This window comes from Delphinapterus leucas, chromosome 13 (genome assembly GCF_059928025.1).
Source record: "Delphinapterus leucas isolate spDelLeu-1000000601 "Yukka" chromosome 13, BTC_Dleu_Yukka2, whole genome shotgun sequence".
In the NCBI taxonomy this organism is placed as follows: domain Eukaryota; kingdom Metazoa; phylum Chordata; class Mammalia; order Artiodactyla; family Monodontidae; genus Delphinapterus; species Delphinapterus leucas.
In genome coordinates, this window is record NC_143141.1 from 1,537,850 (window position 1) to 1,560,045 (window position 22,196).

The following is a 22,196-nucleotide window of genomic DNA, read 5'->3' on the forward strand; positions in this document are numbered from 1 at the left end:
TTCTCCGCAAACATACAGTATAACCTCCCTTTCTCACCCACCCTTGCTGTGAAACCCATAAAACATACAGTTGCTTTTACAGACATTCGACAATACACACCCACAGGAAGTAACGACCACATCGTTGCCCTCTGCAGCAAGAAGCAGACATTAGCACAGCCAAAGGCTACTAGGAGACCGTTCTGCTACTGTACTTGCAAGTTTAGACCAGTGTCTTTGAGGTTTGCTTTCAAATGACTGAGAAGGACAGGTCAGGGGGTAACAAACCCAGAAACACAGCAGAAGCCTGCGACTGGCTGCTCTGGGCTGTCACCTCCACTGCTCTGGAGGCCACTGCCCATCTTCTCCCCTGCACACGCATGGCCACACCTCTGCAAAGAGGTCCTTACCTGCTGCCTCCAGACTCAGGAATGGGGGACCCCTCTCTGTGCGTCTGCCCTTACTCGCTTCATTTATCAGGGCTCCAGAAGCTGGGTTCCCATCACAGCGAGCTATCTTTAAAGCTTCTGTTTCCTACACTGCATAGAACTTCCTCATCTCAGCTCAGTGTCTGTTGCCCCGAACTATATTTAAGCTGATGAAGCCACATCGAGGGTTCTTCCTGCACGCAGTCGAGCCATGTGACAGTGTTACACGATAACCCCGCAGCCCTGAAGCAAGACAACACCCCCAATGTCACAACTCACATCCTGTTGGCTTGTTTTACATAGTTTACTAAGTCAAGAAGTTCATCCACAAACTTACTGAAAGCACTTGTAATATGCAGGAAAATATTGAGGAAAATAAATAATAACTGGTCAGCACGCAAGGAGCTGAAGCCCTTTGGGTCTTGACGGCACCTTCACATGTGAACTGACCGAGCATCTCTGAAGCCTCCTCTGGCACATCAGGTCAAGCAGCTGGTCTTTATTCATCTTTCCAGTGACGTGGCCCAACCCAGAGCCGGGCGGCCACCCTCTGTCAGGCCGAGCGGTGGAAACAGCTCCTTCTGTCCTGGCTGACTCACAGCCAGGGCCGCCTCGTGCCAAGTTTCCACGGAAGAATAAAGGGGTCTTTGCTAGAGATGCAGGAAGAACTCGGGAGCCACTAGGTCAACCTTTCTGCAAGAACACGGCTTCCCCACCCGGATTCACCAAGAACACAAGGCCGGTCCTTAACCGCCTCCTTTACTACAGAGCAGATTCCTGGGTTACAGGCCCTGAGGCTAATCTTTGAAAACAATAAAACAACCCATGGCCTCTGCTTGTCCTCCAGCATGGCAGGCCCCTTGCAGGGCATCTGACCTCAGGGGGTCTGGCGCCTAGTAGGCAAGCCAGGGCAGAGAAAGCTCTGAGATTCGGGGCTCAGCCCTGAGCTTCACCCTGACCCTCAGGACTGGTGGGGATTTCTCACACGATACACGCACAGTAAACTTCCAGCCAGGATCTTCCTCTGGGGTCTTCCCTGGTGGCGCAGTGGTTAAGAATCCGCCTGCCAATGCAGGGGACACGGTTTCGAGCCCTGGTCTGGGAAGATCCCATGCACCGCAACCAAGAGTAGCCCCCGCTCGCTGCAACTACAGAAAGCCCGTGAGCAGCAACGAAGACCCAACGCAGCCAAAAATAAAATATAAAATAAATAAATAAATAAATCTGGAAAAAAAAAAAAAAAAAGGGAGAATCTTCCTCTGGCCTTGATTTTTACTCCCTTTCAGGAAGCGGGCAGTGCAGGCCGGTCTGTGGGGAGAAACAGGCCCTCGTCCCCAATTCCTGCCCCAGACACAAACCCTGGGAAGCAGCCACGATCTCTCTCAGGAGGAGAACAGAACGGAAGTCTCAGGAGCTGCAGCCCCGGGATGTGGAATTCTCCCTAAGAATGTAGCTTATGCCACTGCAGTTAACACCCAAGAGGGGAACGCTCACATCTTGGCCCCATTCGTGACTGATCACGGGCACCGCAAAGGACACCCACAGGGTGTGTGGGCAGGGTGTCCAGACGGCCACCTGGAGCCCCTCCTCCCCTTCCAGATGGTTCTCTAAGGGCAGCCCAGTCGTTCTCCAACTCTCTGCCGTCAGGAGACACCTCTTATTAAGGTTCCAGTCACCTTTTAAAAGACAAAACCAGGAGGCCGTTCTCAATCTTTCCCTCATGTTTGACTTTATAAACAAGGCTCCCCAGCAAGTCCCAACTCAATTCCCTCAGCCTCCAGGCGGCCCCGCCCGCATCAGGGTCACCCATCACTGTCTCCTGCAGGACCCCTTCCGCTCCCGCCTTTAGGAGAGAGAAGCCCCCATCCTGGCTCCACTATCTCCCCGTGACCCCCATCCTCACAGCTCCACTACCTCCTCTGCGCCAGCAACGCCAACCAGACCCCCCCAACTTCACGGTCAGGCACCAAACTGTCTGCGGGCTATGGGACATCCTCACCAGCACCTCAAAGCCCAGAGGATTAAATGAAACTGCCTGTGCCAGCGCCTGCACCCTCCGGGTGAGCCTCCTGTGGCCCAGCCATGCGCTCCAGCCACTAGCCGGTGAGCTCCCAGCCACCCGTGCCTTCCTGTCCTCAGTCCCCCTCTTCTGCTCAGTCTGGCTCCTGAGCAGTTTTCCCATTTCTTCTCTCCTACCTCACCGTTGTTGGACCCCTGGTGCCTGCCTGGCCTGCGGTTCCCGGGTGCCCGGCCGGTGCCTGTGATCAACCCCCAGAGACCCGGCCAGCAGGGACTCCCCAGGAAGCGGGTCCCTAACCAACGGGCTCCGCTCAGCACGGAAGCTCACCTGCAGCCCCCGGCCCACCCCACCCCCATCCTCTTCTCTGGACACTCCCGCCACTCAGGCAGTGCAGCCCGGCAGCTGCACACGCGCGCGCACACACAGTGCGCTCACACGCACACACAGTGCACTCACACGCACGCGCGCACAGACACACACAGGCACACGGTGCGGGGGGCTGCAGCGCACACTGGCCTCTCGGCCAGGAAGACCCTCCCCACGTGCCCTCACCGACATCCCTGCACACGGCGGGGGCACCGGGTTCGCAGGACCCCGACCCTCGCGCTTCTGCTGCACGGCTTCCTCTCCTGCGCTCCGGGGAGCTGGACTCCCGCCCGTCCAGGCCCCGGGCCCATGCCTGGCACACACTGGGCACTTGGCAAAGTTCAACGAAACCGAGCCTGTAGGAGGGGTGGCAGTTTGAACCTCTTGGATGAGGACGGTGGTGCAGGTGGAAGTTCCAGACTCCTTACGGCCCCCAGGGAGAAGCGTCAGAAGACAGCCGCGGAGGTCAGAGCACAGCCGCCACGTGAAAGCCTGGTTCTCAAGAACAGGACGCCTCTCAGAGCGGGGACGGGGCTGTCACCCTGGAGCTGGACAGGGGCTGCAGCGCACAGCGGTGCCTGGTACACCCGCAGGCGGACAGCAAGCAGGGAGGCCCACAGCCGAGGCCCAGCATCCTCCACCAGGTGGAGCTTCCGCTCCGTGTCACCCCTGCCTTAGGCTGCGCGCCTGGTAACGGGACCCGTCTTCCCCACCCATCCGCGGCCAAGCTTGTGTTTTCCTTGGCAGGCCTCACACAGACAGAAAGCAGTCAGGTTAAATGCCTTCCACGGGGTACCCCCTGAGTGCACATGGATCTGGTTTATATAACACGTTCCATGTCCTTGCATGTCTTTCCCTCTCTGCCTTTTAAAAACTCTGGAGTAATTTCACCCAACTTGTTTTACTCAATCTATCAAGTGCTACTGAATCTCTCCATCTTTAAATACTCTTCTTAATCCTGACTATGAAACAGATTTATAACCCCCCAAATTTGTCATATTCCTCCCTATATATAAGCTTTCCCTGAGGTCTCTGCTCTATTTCACTGGAAAAAATATTAGTTTACTTTACCAGCCATCTCTTAGTTAAAAACAAACAAACAAAACAAAACAAAAACCTTTCCAATAGATTGTAATCAATGTCTTAAAGGCTTTGAGCTTCTAAATAGGATAAAAAAGAAATTAATACCACTTATGAGAGTAAAGATTAAAGTAAAATCCCAAGCAAACTTTGTGCTTCACTCAATTTACAAATCTCAGGGCATTCCCAGAAAACTCAGTGTTAATTAAAACTGTGTAAAAGTACTCTGTGATCATATCTAAGATAAAAGTATGTGCTATGCTCAGAGAATTATAAAAACGTTTTTCCCCTTTTTGTTTTAACTTGAACCACAGTCCTGTGGATGCAAACTTTGTGATATCCAGCATCGCTGACGTTATCCTGCATCCATGGCCCCATCCAGCATCCCTGGCCCCATCCAGCATCCCTGAACCCATCTAGCATCCCTGAACCCATCCAGCATCCCTGATCCCATCCAGCAACCCCGATCCCATCCAGCATCCCTGGCGCCATCCAGCAACCCTGGCCCCATCCAGCATCCCCGATCCCATCCAGCAACCCTGGCCCCATCCAGCAACCCCGATCCCATCCAGCAACCCTGGCCCTAGCCAACTCCATATCTACATGCCCCAAACCATCAAGGTAACAAAAAATGCCCACAAGTTCCCAGTGGCTCCTTAGGGAACAGCTCTAGCCCCACTGAGAACTACTGACCCGGAGGATTTCTGAGGCCATCAAGCTACCTAATGGCAAAAGCGCTGACTGAGTATCTGAGGGACCCTCTGTTGCAGGCCTCCCCTCCACCCCAAGCCCCCTGCTCTGCCTGCCCCTCCCCCACCGAGTGCAGACAAACGTCACACTGGCCTCGGTTCAGTCCCTCTGTCCCCTGAGGTAGGTGTCCTGTTAGTGTTACCCTGCAATTTCTCCTGTCCTGTTGGCACCTTTTTGGGGCTACGTTTGGCTACAGACTCAAGAATATTGTATCCCACGTTATCCAAGCAGCCCCCCTTACTCTCCGGAAAGACTAAACAACCCTGGTGACTCAGATTCTGACTTCTCGTCAGTCATTACAGATCAAAACATACAATTCTTTAGAGGAAAGAGGGCCTAAGAGGAAAAGGGAGCACAGGAGGGCGCAGCTGCACTGCCCCACCCACAGGTCAGCGTCCTGTCCAGACCCTCAGCCCCACGACGGCAGGACCATGAGGCCACGGCGGAACAAAGGCCCCGACAAACTCCCCGGAGGGAAGGGGAGAGCTGAGGACATCGGGATGGCTACAAGGCTGGGAACGGAGAGGGAGCCATGCTGGGTGGGCGTGAGTGGGGAGCCAGGCCTGGCCGCACAGGCATCGGGCCAAGCTTGCTGCCTCCTGTTGCCCCTGTCTGAAGAAAGGTTAGTTCCCGTTTTTATCCTATGTTTGCAAATGTATAAAAAAAAAAGGGAGGCGTGGGTGTGGTTGGGGGAGGGGTGAGGAGGCCAAGCACAGAGGATCTGGGGGCAATAAAAACGCTCTGCATGCAGAGACCATAACGGTGGATGCACGTCATTACACATTTCTCAAAAGCCACAGAATGTACCACGCCAAGAGTGAACCCTAACGTAAACTAGGGACCATGATCTATCAAGGTAGGTTCATCAATTATAATAAATGCACCATCGGGGGGGATGCTGATAATGGGGGAGGCTGGGCGGGGGGGCAGGGGGTGTATGGGAAATCTCTGCACCTGCCCCTCAACTTTGCTGTGACCCTAAAACTACACTAAAAAATAAAGTCTTTAAGAAAAATTAGCAAGGCTGTAAAAACTGAATGATACTCAAGTAGTCCCCAACTCAAGCATCAAAAATTTGAAGCCAATTCTGTTTACAATTTTGCCATTTCCACAGGAGCCATATCATAAATTTCATTAATAAAATCATGACCAACCCACAAAAGCTTGCTCAAGTCCAAACTGTAGCTGAAAAGGGAGACGGCATAGCAGCGATCCAGGGATGATCACCTCGGACAAATTACGTCACACTCCTCGTCTGTAAAACAGGTATGGGAATACCCGCCATGGGAATTTCATGTGGTGTTCAAGTTCAAGTGAGAAAGTTACACCCGACAGTCATGAGTGACAACCCCCCTGAACCCAATCTGGGGCCGAGTGACAGGCAGAGGGGAGTCCAGGGTTCAGCAGCCTGGACCACGGGTACAGGGTCTGTGTGGAAGGGGGGTCCTGGGCAGTGGGAGAGGGGCCAGAGGGAGAAGAGCCCCCAGCCAGGGCGCCTGTCGACACAGAGGAGAGGCGTCTGCTAAGTACGGGTCGTGGTGAGCAGGGAGCGCCTTACACAGCCCATCACTGCCAAGTGCACGTATGCAAGAGCAACACCAAAAGGTTTCCAGAGCTTCAATCATCATTCTCCTGTGAAAAGTCTCTCCCTGATGTTATCTAGCTTTCTATGGCCCCTAGAGAAAGTTCATCCACTTAAAAATGGAAATTCAACCACAAAATTCTTGTATTCTCTACCCTTAGGAAAAAGATATTCAAAGCCTTGGAAAATATCCAGACCTAATCCAAAGCAAAGTCCACAACGAGAGCAGACTTTCAGCCTAATTCCCTGACACACGAAAACTGCACTCCCAAATGGATTTCCACTGTATTTGGATTCAGGCATCTTTTAAACCAGGAGCATGGAGACTGAATAAAGACTTTAAAGCATGATAAAAAAAAAAAGCCAAATTTGAGTTCAAACCCAGATCAGCCATCTACTACCTGGGAGAAAGGTCTTTAACTTCACTGAGCTCCTCAAAAACCTCCGGGAGCCTCACCATCACTGCTGGCTTTGATGGTGGGGGTGGGGGGGGTCTCTCCTCTGCCCCTTCGTATCTTTGCTCAGAGGTCATGGCGGTGAAACCTTCCCCGACCTCCCACCCCAGACCTTCCTCTAACTTACGTCTCTACCCATCACTTATCACCATCTAATGCGTCTCATTTGTTTGGTTAAGATCTCTCCCCACAACAAAGACATAAGCCCCCTGAGTACGGGGCGTTTCATCTGCTCTACTTCCTGCTGTATCCCCAGAGACTGGGACACATCTGGCCCAGAGTGAGGTTTCAGACATATTTAACTGACTACGTGAACTCAAGTGAATTAATTCACCCCTCCGCTGAGAATCATACACCGTGTGATCAAGCAGAATTTTATTCCAGAGACGTAAGGATGGTTCAATACCAGGAAATCAAGCAATGTGATACAGCACATTAACAAAATGAAGAATAAATATCATATGACCATCTCAATAGACGCAGGGAAAGCCTTTGAGAAAATTCAGCATCTATTCATGAAGGCTGTACATGACAATCCCGTAGCTAACATCATAAAAATAAAAATGTTTTGCACACTGACCGGCACACAGTAAGTACTCAACTGTTGTTAGTTTCCTTTCAGTTCCCAGGTCAAGATTATTGGCCAACAGCTGCTGATCACTCCAAGTGGGAAACTCTAACAGCGCGGTCAAAGATCACTCTACCCAGTGAAACAAACAGGAAAAGCAGAGGGGCCTATCACAGTGCTACTCAGTGTAGCTGCGACTGTGAGATTTTCTTTTCCACCTACAATGAGATCAGCGCAGAAGTTGAGAACAGGTGTAAAGTTACTAATTTGACAGAGAAATTTTACATCTTCTGAATCTAAAAAGAAAAAAATTGAGATTTGTACTCATATGATTTTTTTTCACTTCATTTTTCTAGTAACCCATTTTTATTGTCTTTTACAGAAGCATTGGTCCACAATGGACCAGAATTTTTTTTTTTTTTTAAAGAAAAGCCTCACCCTTCACTACAGTCTGGAAAGCACTGGTCACGCACACCTGCCGGGGCCCAGGAAGCCACAGAGAACCAGCAAAGCTCGCTCGCACTGCACGTGCGGAACTGCAGATCGGGCCGGGCTCTAGGCCAAGAGACGATGGACGAGGGGTGGGCGGAGACGTAGGCTCGGCCAGGAGCTGCCTCTGGGGTCCAGGCCGGTTCCAGAACATAAGAGAATTCCCTAAGACAATGTTTCTCAGATTCTCCTATGACTGCAGTGGCAAAGGAATCAGAGGCCCGGGGGGAGAGGATGACAAAGGAGCACGAGGGGCCTTGGGGCTGATGGGCTGCACGGAACCACCCTGTTGGCAGAGATGACGTCACGAGGAAAAACTGACAGTGTGAAGCTCAGTACGCAGCTTACGTGCGCCAGTTACACCCCAGTACAGGGAAATTCCTGGAAGGCGAAGGAGAGACATAAGGCACAGAAGATGGATGTGAAGTCAGGTCAGGATGAACAGGCTGCGGTTCCTCAAGTCCTCCGTCCCCAGCAGCTCTGACGGGCCACGTGCAGCACTGCCAGTGCGCAGACATGAGCTGCAGTGCACTCACTGCTCGTGTGTCTGTGTCTCATCACGGTTTTGCACTCGCTGCACTAAATTCACACTGTCCGGGAGAACGTCACCCGTTACCCACCTTTTCTAACAGGTAAGGGTCAGTGGTCCTTAACCTACAGGCAGGCTGTTGGTCGGATCTGGCCGAGCTCCCGAAGGACACACGACTCCGAGGGAGACCTTCCCCATCGGCCACTTGCAGGACTGTCTCTGGGCTGCCTGCCCCTCCATCCCCGGAGCAGCTCCTCCAAATGAGGACTTGAGCCCACGCCTCTCTGTGTGTACCTTCTTATCATACAGGATTATGTGCTAAATGCGCAAAGCTAAAGAGCGAGAGCCTTCCAAGAAAGAGCAGATGAAATGTTTGAGGTTCACTGTCTAAAACAGTGGTCACTCTCTTTTACCACCGGCTGGGAGCGTTTCCGGAACGTCACGTGAGGCTGCTTCGGTCCCTCCTGAACGCGACCCCAGAGGAAGGTATCACAGCGTCTCCGTGGGACTGCACTGCCCACCTGGCATCAGTCATGTGGGGATGAGCGACTACAGCCGTCCGTGTCTATTTTCGGGGGTATCCACACTGTTTGCAAACAGCTCCAAGACAACATCCAGAATAGTGGAACAGGGATGAAACGTGGCTCAAGACACTTCTCAGTTACCATCCGCCCCTATGGGACCCACAGAAGTCCTGCTACTTCCACACAAGACGCAATGTGGTCGAGGGCCTAGACCCATAAACTACATAATAATTCACCCCAGCCTTACAAGACCTCTCTCTTCCTGCAGATAACCTCCAAAGACTATCTAAAAAGACCACCTTGGGCTTCCCTGGTGGCGCAGTGGCTGAGAGTCCACTTGCCGATGCAGGAGACACGGGTTCGTGCCCCGGTCCGGGAAGATCCCACATGCCGCGGAGCGGCTGGGCCCGTGAACCATGGCCGATGAGCCTGCGCGTCTGGAGCCTGTGCTCCGGAGAGGCCACTGTGGGAGAGGCCGGCGTACTGCAAAAAAAAAAGAAATGCCAGAACAACAGAGGCATTGAGCATTATAAAAACATGAGGAAGCTCTGCTGGGCTGTTAGAACGGAGCCTACAATCCAAGGGAGGGAAGGGTAAACACTTGTACATCTGTGATTACCTGCCAGTAGACATCAGGGACGCTGCAGCAAGAATGCCCACAATGACCTTCCTCTCGCTCCTGAACCTGCAATGTCTCAGGTGTCTAACACTCCAAGGTCATTTCTCTTTGCTGGAAAGTGTTAACATCTAATGGTCCAAGGTCATCTCTCTTTGCTGGAAAGTGTTAATAGAGCAGTAGGATCTTGTATTTTACGTCTTTATTTCATTAGACATTCAGCCCTTTGTTTTTCGTGCGTCATAAAGATGCTGTGTTTACTGGAAGAAATAAATCAATTCTTTCTCAAACACACACACAAAGTTGGGTACCTTGACATCGAAAATCTCATGAAGCATTTTACATTGCAAACTTTGAAACTTTAACTTACAGAAACTGCCTATTCTCTAATTTTGATTAAAGAGGGTAATATATATGAATCTGACACTATGTCCAACGTGTTATAAAAAGGTCAGTTCATGAGTCCCGTGTTAAAACTGTTAAGTCCTTGCAATCAACGAAAAAAACATGGTCCCAAGAAGAAAGGCACAGGTTCACCTTGTAATCTGTTTCTAAATATAAATAACTCATTTTTAAAAATAAATTTATTTATTTATTTATATTATATTTTGGGGTCTTTGTTGCAGTGCATGGGCTTCTCATTGCTGTGGTTTCACTTGTTGCGGAGCATGGGCTCTAGGCGCATGGGCTTCAGTAGCTGCAGCACACGGGCTCAGTAGTTGTGGCTCGTGGGCTCTAGAGCACAGGCTCAGTAGTTGTGGTGCACGGGCTTAGTTGCTCCCGGACCAGGGCTCGAACCCTTGTCCCCTGCATTGGCAGGTGGATTCTTAACCACTGCGCCACCAGGGAAGTCCCAACAACTCATTTTTAAAAAGACTCAAGTTTTTAACACTTTGGCTATTCCTCAAAAAGTTAAACACAGAATAACCATATAATCCAGCAATTCCACTCCTAAGTATATAGTCAAAAGAATTCAAAGCAGGGACTCAAACAGACATTTGCACACCCATGTTCACAGCAGCATTACTCACAAAAGCCAAAAAGTGGAAGCAACCCACGTGTCCAAAACAGGTAAACGGATAAACAAAATGTGATCCATACATACAATGGAATGTAGTTCACTATAAAAGGAAGGAAATCCTGACACCTGCTACGACGTGACAAGCCTGGAGGACATTGTGCTCAGTGACATAAGCCAGACACTAAAAGACAGATCCTGTGGGACTCCACTTACACGAGTTCCCCAGAGTCATCAGATTCGTACAGACAGAAAGTAGGACAGAGCTCCCAGCGGCCAGAGGCAGGGGCACAGGAGTTAGCGTTTAACAGGGACAGGGTTTGTTTGGGATGACAAAAAGTTCTGGGGGGCTTCCCTGGTGGCGCAGCGGTTGAGAGTCCACCTGCCGATGCAGGGGACGTGGGTTCGTGCCCCCGTCCGGGAAGATCCCACATGCCGCGGAGCGGCTGGGCCCATGAGCCATGGCCGCTGAGCCTGCGCGTCCAGAGCCTGTGCTCTGCAACGGGAGAGACCACAAAGTGAGAGGCCCGCGTACCGCAAAAAAAAAAAAAAAGTTCTGGAAATAGTGGTAATGGCTGCACACGTTTGGGGGTTTTTTTAGTTGTAGTATAGTTGACATATAACATTATTTTCGATTCAGGTTTACAATATAACGGTTTGACATTCGTCTACACTAAGAATTGACCTCCACAATGAAACTAGTTACCATCCATCACCATACAAAGTTACAAAATTTTCTTTCTTGTGATGAGGACTTTCAAGATCGACTCTCTTAGCAGCGTTCAAATACACAGAACACCATTATTAACTATAGTCACCATGCTGTGCATGACATCCCCCAGACTTACGTATTTCCTAAGTGCAAGTCTGTACCTTTTGACCCCCCTTCACCCATTTTGCCCAACCCCCCCCCCACTTCTGGCAATGACCAATCTGTTCTCTGTATCCGTGAGTTTCATTTTGTTTGATGATTTTTTTTTGTTTTTTTTAGATTCCACATAAGTGACATCATTTGTCTTTCTGTGTGACTTATTTCACTTAGCATGACACCCTCCAGATCCATCCCTGTTGCTGCAAATGACATTATTTCATTCTTTTTTATGGCTGAGTAAAATTCCACTGCATACATACCACATCTTCTTTATCCATTCATCCGTCAATGGACACTTAGGTTGTTGGTGCCCTTTCTTCTCAGCTTAAAGAAGTCCCTTTAACATTTCCTACAAGCTCTTTCCTACTTCCTAAAGAAGTCCCTTTAACATTTCCTACAAGGTCATGACACCATCTAGATCCATCCTTGTTGCTGCAAATGACATTATTTCATTCTTTTTTATGGCTGAGTAATATTCCACCACATTCACACCACAACTTCTTTATCCATTCATCTGTCGATGGAGACTTAGGTTGTTGGTGCCCTTTTTTCTCAGCTTAAAGAAGTCCCTTTAACATTTCCTACAAGGTCAGTGTAGTGCTGATGAACTCCTTCAGCTCTTGCATCTGGAAAACTCTTTATCTCTCCCACAAATCCAAATGATAACCGAGCTGAGTAAAGAATTCTTGGTTGGAAGGTCTTTCCTTTCATCACTTCAAATACGTCAAGCCACTCCCTTCTGGCCTGTAAGGTTTCTGAAAAAATCTGACGAACTTAACAGTTCTGAACTGTACACTTAAAAATGGTTAAATGGTAAATTTTACATTATGTATGTTTTAGCACCATAAAGAAAAAACAAAAGCAATTAGAAATGAGAAATAAACTGGGGAAAAAAAGGAGTCCAGTTTTCAAAGCGTTTTCACCTCCACCATTTCATTCTTCTTCTTCTCATTTTACAAATGAAAAACTGAGGTGCAAACACCAAATCAGGGCAAAGCACGGATCAGCTCCCCAGCCAGCAGGCTCTGCAGCCCGGTGCTTGCCCCCTCTCAGGACAGCCTTCTCAATCTTCTTACTCCCCCTCTCTCCACCAACCTTCAGCTGAACAATTTAATGATCACCCGGGGGTAAAAGCATTATTCATAAGACTAAGAGAAAAACCTGTGACCATCCGAAAAAGTAGGTATTTTACAGAGGATCGGCACATACAACACCTTGTGTGTCCAGCACCCATTTCCACATCTGGATACGTTAGGATGCTTTCAGCTGCAAGGAACAAAAACACCCAAGGTCAAACTGGTGTAAACGATGAGAAATTTATCACACATAATTGGGAGATCGGGGTTGGGAGAGACCCAGGCCCAGGACAGATCAGAAGCTCACAAATCCAGGTTCCTTCCATCCTCAGTTCTGACAGCTTCGTGCCAGATTTGTCTCAAGGCTGGTCCCTTCATGGTCGTAGGATGGCTGCCGGGGGGGAACGAGGACTACCATTTCATCATCTTAAGATTCATTACTATCAGTATTACAAAGGGCACTGAAAAAACAAAAACCCTGCGTTTTGTTATTAAGAGAAACACAGGGAATGGATGCTGCTAGGCAAGCAACAATGCCCACTCTGCAGTGTCTCAAACTTTTATAGGTCCATGAATCCCCCAAGGATCTCATTCAGCGGGTCACAGGTGATGCTGAGGTTGCTGCCCCCCCTCCCCCAGCACCTGACAGCCTCATCCTGTATCTGTCAGGCTGGCTGCCGGGGGGGGGGGGGGCTTGGGAGCTCACCACACAGCTCTCTCTCAGCTGCACAAAACACTCAATGGTGACAAATCAACCATAAACTCCAGCCCTAACACAGACACTGTGGCCGCCTGGAGTGAAAGACATCAACACCATATCAACCCAGCACCCCCTGGAGTCTGTGGCTTGGAAACATTTCTTAGTGAGAACTGTTCCTTAGAATACTGTTTACTGTATGAACTAGTCCCTCCCAAGGTTCAGGCTGCTGAAGGGCCCCCCACCTGCTCTGGCATCCTGCTGCACCTCTACTCGGTCCCAGGCTGCAGACTTTGCTCTCTTGTCTCTCTGGATCTCTCTCTTTAACATACAGGAAAATCCTTCAAAAGGATTTTCAGTCTCAGCTGTGTCTACAGACCCCCCCCACTGGGCACCTGGTGCTCAGATTAACAGCACCTGAATCACCTTTGTTTTTAAAAGGATGGACCACAACCAGGCAGAAAACATTTGTTTTCCCTGATCCACCCCCGTTTCTAGTAATGACGCCTCAGTTCTCCTTCTGTGAGACCGAGTGAGGAAGCCCTGCTCCCCCGGGTGGACACCCACCCACTGAGGCCAGGCCGACCCGCTGCTCCCGACACCGGGATCCTGAGCCCAATGATACAGAGGGTAAAAAAGCCGAAAAGGACTCATCCCAAGAAAGGCAATCTGAAGACAGGGTGACTAATACCCCGGTTCTTTCCGAGACACGAATAATCAGTTTTCCTCTTATCTACAATTTCACAGCCTTTCCAATAACCCCTTTCTTGACTTAGGTTAGCCAGAGCTGCTTTCTGTTGCCTGTAACCGAAGGAGCCCAGTGGACAGACAGAATGACTACGGAGAACCACGCACTTCCCTGCACAGCAGGACGGGTCACTCAGCTTCAGAGACGACCCAGAGCCCTTCACCTGACAAGGGGACGGGGTCCATCAGCACATGTACTCTGTGCCCCTTTGCAAACATGGAGCGATTCCTCCTGTATTTTATGGCCAACAAAGAGGGCACTTCAGACATCAACGAACGGTACTTTCCCAAAGGAAAGCCCCAAACTGGAAGGGTCCACACTGCACGGCTGACACGGCTGTAAACAAGGCACAAGTCCTGCCACAAGGGCTCACCTCACACACTCTAGAAACAGAACTATCTTCCTCAAACGTGCAAAGGAAAATGACCAGAGAAAGAAACAAGCCACAGAAAAAGATACCCGGGTTCCCGAGACCAGAGACGCACCATTCCCAAGAACCATAACAAGAAGAACGCACCAGAGGCTGTGAATTCATGGTCAGTGGACATAACGGGCGTTGATCACATCCCAGCTCACCGCACGAGGCCAGTGCTACCTTGACACCCAAAACCAGACACAGAATGAGAAAACTATAGAACACAGCGATTATGAACTCAGACTCAAAAATCCTCAAAAAAAAAAACAAAAAAAAGAAAACCTAAGGAAACCTAAAAAATAAAACACTGCAAACATCTAAAAAGGATTTTACACCGTGATCAAGTGGAATTTACCCTAGGAATGCAAGTTTGGTTTAATATCCAAAAATCAATCAATGTAATATACCATATTTACAGCCTAAAGGACAAAAACCAAAATCCCCGATTCTCTCAACGGGCGTAGAAAAAGGATTTCAGCAGCCTTTCATGATAAAAAACACTCCAAAAACTAGGAATAAAAGAGATAAACTTAATGGTCAAAAGATGAATGCTTTCTCCAAAAGATCAGAAACAAGACAAGGAAGCCACTTCTAGTCATCCTTGTACTGGTGGGTCTACACATACGATGGATTATTACTGAGCCTTACAAAGGAAAGAAATTCTGACACAGGCTACAAAATGGATGAACCTTGAGGACACTGTGCCGAGTGAAATAAGCCAGACACAAAGGGACAAATCCTGTGTGATATCCACTGAGACAGAAAGTAGATGGTGGGGCAGGGGCTGGGGGAGGGGACGGGGAGCTGGCGTTTAGTGGGGACAGAGGTTCAGTTTTACAAGGTGAAAGCTCTGGAGGCGGATGGTGGGGACGGTTGCACATTATGACTGTATTTAATACCACTGGATGGTGCTCTCAAAGGTGGTTAATCTTACACTCCAGGTGGATAGTGTCAGAATTGAATTAAAATGTAGGACAAACTGTAGTATAGATAATGCTGCCAGAATCTTTTCACATCAAATTCTCTTCACATTTACAATTACTTTCTTGGGTTTGATTTACAGAAGTGGGTATTCTGGATTACAAGTTATAAACCATTTCAGACTTGATACATACTGCCAGATTATTTTCCTAACAAATCTTACAAATATACCCTCATGCCAGCGATATAAGATAATTATGTTTTTAATAAGCTCTGCTAATATTGTAGGCAACTGATAACGTCTATGTTATTTCTTTGATGAATCACTAATCACGCTGGAACACTTTCTGTACTTTTGTACATTAATTATATTTCCTCTTTTGTTTCTATTTTGTTATAGTATCTCTGTTCATGTTCTTTTCCCTACACATGTACTAGGGTTTTCATATTCTGATCAACGCATAATACTAATATTTTCTATGTTGCTTTTGTTGCAAGTGTTTTTCCCAGTCTGTTTTTTGTTTTTAATTTTCAGAAATTTAATTTATTCTTATTCAAATGTCTTTCCTTTTGTAATTTGTTCCTAAAACTTCTGAATTTAAAAAGTACTTCTCATTCTAGGACTTTCCTGGTTAGAGTCCGCCTGCTGGAGCTTCCCTGGTGGAGCAGTGGTTAAGAGTCCGCCTGCCAATGCAGGAGACACAGGTTCGAGCCCTGGTCCGGGAAGATCCCACATGCCGTGGAGCAACTAAGCCCGTGCGCCACAACTACTGAGCCTGCGCTCTAGAGCCCGCATGCCACAACTACTGAAGCCCGCACACCTAGAGCCCATGCTCCACAACAAGAGAAGCCACTGCAATGAGAAGCCCGCGCACCGCAATGAAGAGCAGACCCCGCTCTCCTCAATTAGAGAAAAGCCCACGCGCAGCAACGAAGACCCAAGGCAGCCAAAAATAAATTAATTTTAAAAAATTAAAAAGTACTTCTCATTCTGAAAAAGTTAATAAACATTCCTATTTTATTTTAGCATTCATCTGGCTGAATTTTATAAGTAACTATTAAATATTATCCATCAGGAATTTCTTCTGATGTAATATAAGGCTATAAAGCTATAAACTGGTTTCCCCCCCCTAACTGCTAACAAATGATCTCACCATTTGTGGGACACTAATTGAATAATTTGCCTATTTCCCCCTGAAAAACTCGTTATCACAGAGCCTGTGTGATGACCTATGATGTGTAAACAGCCAACACGGCTCATGTCCCCCCCCCCCACACCACATTCTTCCCTGCAGTAACCAGCTGTTATTCTTGCCCCTTTATTCCTCCAAAGAAAGAAACGTCGGGATAATTCTACCAATTTTACCAGAAGACGCCCACCTGGAATTCTGATTAATGGTATTGAAGCTATATATTAATATGGCAAACTGAAGAAGTTCACAAGAAAAAATGTTCATGTGTGATCCAGAAGATTTCACCCATGCACCTGGAAGCCTCACTGGGGCAGAACAGCATCTTCCCATGTCCGAGAACTGTTCCTGCACTAATTCCGAGGGAGAGAAGAAATACTGAAATACTGCACAGAATTACTGAAATTACATGGAGTTGAAATGAGCCTTCAAATCTATTTTAATGCTTACTGAGGGCATCTTTATTAGCATTTACTCACGTGTTATTATACGGCAACATTTAAAGAGCTCTACCTCACTAAGCCAAACGCCATACACACCAAATAAAACATATGACGCCATTACTTATTTATTTGACAAGCACGTACTGAGTGCCTCCTGTGTGCTCTGCATCGTCACTTGGGCGTGGGATACACAGGTATCCCAGAAAGTATGAGCAGCTTTTTGTGGGACGATGTCGCATTCTTACAACTTCAGCCCTTTAATCAAAATTTATCTAACAAATCCAACCTCAAATTTCGACTTTCATCCCATTTGTCTAGCTAATCTCTAGCAATGCTTCCTCCTGGGAGGCATGATTAACCAAGACTGCGCAAAACAAAGCTTCATTTCTAAAAAGTTCCCAAGCCCTGTATCCTTGGCTTTCCCATCACCCACTTAATCTGTCTGCTGCAGCCTTCACGTTCCAGAAACTATCACCACAACTTCCTTCATAGAAAGCATCTAAATGACCAAACGTATTATCAGAAAGCGATGTGGGTGTTTCTTTATAAAAATCAAAAGGGCTCAAGCTGGGAAAACGCTTCTTTTTAAGTCTGGTCTCACGGTCCTCAAATGACCTTTGTGGGAAAAAACAGACCTCTAAAATTTTGAGGAATTGCTGGGACTTTTTTGTCTTTTGTCAAATTCAATAGACAGCTATATAATAAAATTAAGCACCACTTTCTAAACTTCACCGATGTCCTTTGTCATCACCAGTAACACTAGAGAGGGGAAAGCACCTGACAAAGGCTGGAAAGCCCAGGTCTAACATAGGGAAGCAACAATCACGTAGCTTACATAGCATAAGTACCCACGCTAACACATTCTGTTAAAAGCATGGGGAAACTGCCTTAAACAGACAACTGCAGATGCCTCCTGCTTTGTGCAAACCTGGCAAATGCCCAAGAGACAAAAAGTGCTCTCACGTCCTGATGCGAGTAAGCCAGCATTAAAAAAACCACCATTAAATTATCTCAGACATTAGCTTGGCACCCACTTCAAAGTTACATCATTGTGATTCTGGTCTGTCTTATAACACAGACAACCTAGCGTCCTATACATATATCTTAAAAATTTTTTCAACATATTTTTCTCATCATCCTCCTCAATCATGTAAATATACTCAATCACCTGAAACCAGCTAAGTGCTAACAGAACTTTCCAGATTCTAGTAGGAGCTGAAGCTCCTACTACCTTAAACTCATTTTTTAAAAAAATTTATTTATTTTTGGCTGCGTTGGGTCTTCGTTGCTGCGCGCGGGCTTTCTCTAGTTGCGGCGAGCGGGAGCTACTCTTTGTTGCAATGCGCGGCCTTTTCAGTGCAGTGGCTTCTCTTGTTGTGGAGCACGGGCTCTAGGCGCGCAGGCTTCAGTAGTTGTGGCACGGGGGTCAGTAGCTGTGGCTCACAGGCTCTAGAGCTCAGACTGAGTTGTTGTGGTGCACGGGCTTAGTTGCTCTGCGACATGCGGGATCTTCCCGGACCAGGGCTTGAACCCGTGTCCCCTGCATTGGCAGGCGGACTCCTAACCACTGCGCCATCAGGGAAGTCCCTTAGGCTCATTTTTGAAAACAGAAAACTAGTCTCAGCCATGTTCCCTGTAAAGCCAAGGATCCCTGGCTTTTACAAAAACATCACTACCCACACTCCAAAAACGAAGGCTGTTCGTTTGGTGGATGAATTACTCCACCTCAAGATTCTAATGAAGACTACGCTCTCATCCCTGACACATGCCTCACGGTGACAAAATCTACACTGTGCTCCACAGAAAGAACAGTTCTGACAGCAATCCGTTAGGACCCAAGGGAACTGGGGTATTCTAATGTGGGCAATGACCTTAAACTCTGATGTTCTGGACACCATTTCACCACACACTCTCCGAATGAGAAAATTTGAAAGTAGTGAACGAATATTTCTTTTGTTGTAAGATTTCCCATTAGAATAGCAGAAAGAGGCATTCAGCTCAAGCCCGAGGAGTCAGGCTCAATCTTAACCTGTATTCAAGCCTCTGAAGAATAAATCCAAGCTGGAAGCAAGGCATAAGCCAGACGCCAGAGGTCCCTTCTTTAATTATGTGCTCATTACTGATTAGCAGGGGTCGTTTTTACGTTTCTGCATCTGCCTCTGTGAGCCCAGGACTGACGGCACGACTGCCCTTGAGGGCGTCCAGGCACTCGAGGCCGCGGCTGGTGATCCCCCCATCACGTTCCAAGGATTCGAGAGAGACGTCCTCGACTGACGTCACCACATCCCGCCCCACCCCAGCTGTCCTCCGGTGGAGACGGCAGGACGCCGGCAATTCCCACAGAAGCCCCGCCCGCAGTGCCACCGCCTGGACGGGGACCTGGCCGGGGTCAACCTCCTGGGCAGGCTCGGGGGCTCATGAGCTACTGGAGGAGCCCCGCCCCCACCGAGGGAGGGCGCACAGCTCAGAGCACGGGTCTCGGCCCCAACCGAGCCCTCGTGGAATGGGAGCACCACAACCACGTGCTCGTCCGCGTGCAGGGCTCCCGTCCAGCACGAGGCTCAGGGCGTGAGTGTGGGGCAGCAGCAGACGCGGAGAGGGGCCTGGACCGAGTCACCTGACAGCGCGCATCATCCGTCACCTGGTTCCACCGGGTTACCAAGTAGTCACGGAGGAAGACGAAGCTTCCCTTCTCAGAAGTGCGGCAGCTAAGACAGGAAATGCCTTCAACTGCAGCATCACGACGTCCGCCGAACCCGAAGGAGTTAACCATCTAGGTGGGAAGTCCGCAAAACGCGGCCCCCAGGCCTGTGAGCTCAGAGTGGTCACGTGTTCACCCGTGTTCAGGAAACCTCCTCTCCTCCCTCTTTCCGAACAACCAGCAAGGAGGGTGCGTGACGTGCGGGGCCCCGTTTGTCTGGATGTGTCACACGTGGAAACTGGTCTAACTCCGTGACCAGCACTATTCCCTTCACTCCGCACCCGAGGCAGAGGCAAGCCGGGCCACCCCCAGCGGGTAAACGCGAAGCTGGGGTCTGAGCACAGGCTCTTTCCCATGGTAACATCTGATCGCACAGCTCTTTTCATCCCGGTAGCATGGAGCTGGCAGGGGTACGGGAGCGCCAACGGGCCGGTGCTCCAGCTGGAAAAACCAACATCCCTGGAATCAAGTCACCAGAATTCAAGCTCCAGCTCCTTCCTGGGTCAGCTTCCTACCCTGAGCGCATCTTTCAAATTCCCAAATCTCCGATTCTTCATGCGAAAGCAAGGATGTTCATATTTATTCTTATTGGTCATTCACCTACTTACTGAGCATCTAAGAGGCGCCAGGCATTGTCGCTAGATCCTGGGACACGGGCTGAACGGAGAGAAACCACCTCTGAAGGGAGTGGGGTGTAGGGTGGAGCTCTGGGGAATCACCCCTCACAAGTGAGGTGGCAGGTTTTATACCATTAGGGTCATGGTGCACGGGGCCAGCAGGGGAGCTGGGGAGGGAGGAGGGGGAACAACAGGGCTGGACTGCCAAGGCAGCATGGAAAAGATGACTCCAGAAACGAACCCAGAGGACGGAACACCTCACAAGGCACAAAACGCTGGGAAACAGGGTATGTAAAAACCTGAAGACACAAAAGAAAAAGGTGTGTCCTAACTTCAAACAGTTCTCAGAACACATTTCTCCTAGGGAACTGGGGGAAGGAGGGGGCGGATGAATCACAAATGGGGCTGGAAAGGTAGGGACTGGGGGACGAGGCAAAAGGTTTCATAAACCCCAAAGCTCTGCACACACAGACGAAGTTCAGGACAATCGTTACTAAGGCCCAAGTCATCACCAACGGTCAACATTCCCGTGACGTGAGGCTAGCACACACACAGCCCGGACAAGCTCAGACACAGGCTCCAAGACCCGTCCTGAGCTCTACTCCAGAGGCACCGAGGGGCTTCACACCCTTTCCATGCAAAATTTCAAATCCAAACAACTGCAGTTCTCAGCCAGACAGTCTGCATCTGGAGAAGCCAGCCTGTGTTTCTAACAGAAGCTTAGAGGCAGCTGAGATCTGCAGGGTCCTTATAAAGACCTTTCAGTCCCCCACTTCTGGAGATGTAAGAGTCCAACACCAAAAACATGTGCCGCTTCCCTCTAACCTCCAGAGTCTTTGATGAAAACCTATTGTCTTTCCAATTTCTTCCCATAAACGAATGGTGTCAGTTTGCTCTGGCTGCTTTAAAGGTTGGTTTTTGTTGTTGTTGCTTTAATAGTTATCTCTTTATTTATTTGGCTACACCGGGTCTTAGTTGCGGAACGCGAGATCTTTAGCTGTGGCATGTGAACTCTTAGTTGTGGCATATGGGATCTAGTTCCCTGACCACGGATTGAACTCAGGTCCCCTGCACTGGGAGCGCAGACTCTTAGCCACTGGACCACCAGGGAAGTCCCTTTCAAGGTTTTGTTTTTTTTTTAATGTCTTTAGTTTTTAGGAGCTTAATTACAATACGTCTTGGCCTGAATTTTCTTGGGTTTATCCTATTTGTGGTGTGTGCAGCCTCTTGAATCTGTAGGTTTACATTTCTTGCCAACTTGGGGAAATCTTTAGCCATTATTTCCTCTGGGCCTTTTCCACCCCATGCGCTTCCTCCTCTGCTTTCAGAATTCCAAGGTCCCACAGGTCCCCAAGGCTTTGCTCTGTTCCCCAGTCTATCTTCTCTGCCGTGAGTGCGGGTGAGGCCACAGTTGTTTCTGGGTGTTTGGTTGAAGTCGAGCATTTACCGTTTAAACATTTTTCTTCTTGTTAGACTGTCTTTCCTGGTCCCACAGAGAACAGTCTTCGTTGTGACATGTTTTTGGTCTGTACCTGCTAGCATTTCTAGACGGCCAGAGTCTGGGATAAAATGGGGATATGAGTGTAAAAAGAAAACCCAGACAACTCATCACCCCATTGTTCATCAGGCCCCATGGTCCCTGCCAGCTTGCCTTCTTCTCTCCACATTGCAGAACTTTTTTTTTTGGCCGCGTCATGCAGCTTGTGGGATCTTAGTTCCCCGACCAGGGATCAAACCCAGGCCCACGGCACTGAAAGCACCGAGTCTTAACCACTGGACTGCCAGGGAATTCCCCACGCTTCACAGTCTTACGCTTGTTTTATACATAATGTCCAGCGTTTATTGTGCTTAGTGGGAGGAATAGGAAAATGTCCACCTGATCCATACTTCCCAGGTTCTTAACAGTTTGAATGCTGGGAAAAAATCTAAAGGTTAATACTTTGCGACATGTGAAAATTCTATGAAATTCAGATTTCAGTGTCTGTAGTTAAAAGGTCACTGGAAAGCAGCTGTGCCCATTTACTTACATGCTGTCTACAGCGGCTTTCACGCTACAACAGCACAGCTGAGCCGAGGTGACAGTATCTACCACGTGGCCCTTTAGAGAAAAGGT

At 48.8% G+C, this 22,196-nt stretch overlaps 1 protein-coding gene across 2 annotated transcripts in view; it reads right to left on the reverse strand.

Annotated features, from left to right (window-relative positions):
* Positions 1-22,196, reverse strand: part of LIMS1 (LIM zinc finger domain containing 1) — a 98,426-nt gene that overhangs the window by 68,110 nt on the left and 8,120 nt on the right. The window contains exon 1 of one of the 2 annotated variants that reach the window (XM_022599257.3): positions 390-2,151. The exons of the other annotated variant lie outside the window; for it this stretch is intronic. The gene's annotated coding sequence lies outside the window, so the exon portion shown is untranslated. Of the gene's footprint in view, positions 1-389; positions 2,152-22,196 lie in introns of those variants that run through there. 2 annotated transcript variants of the gene reach the window in all.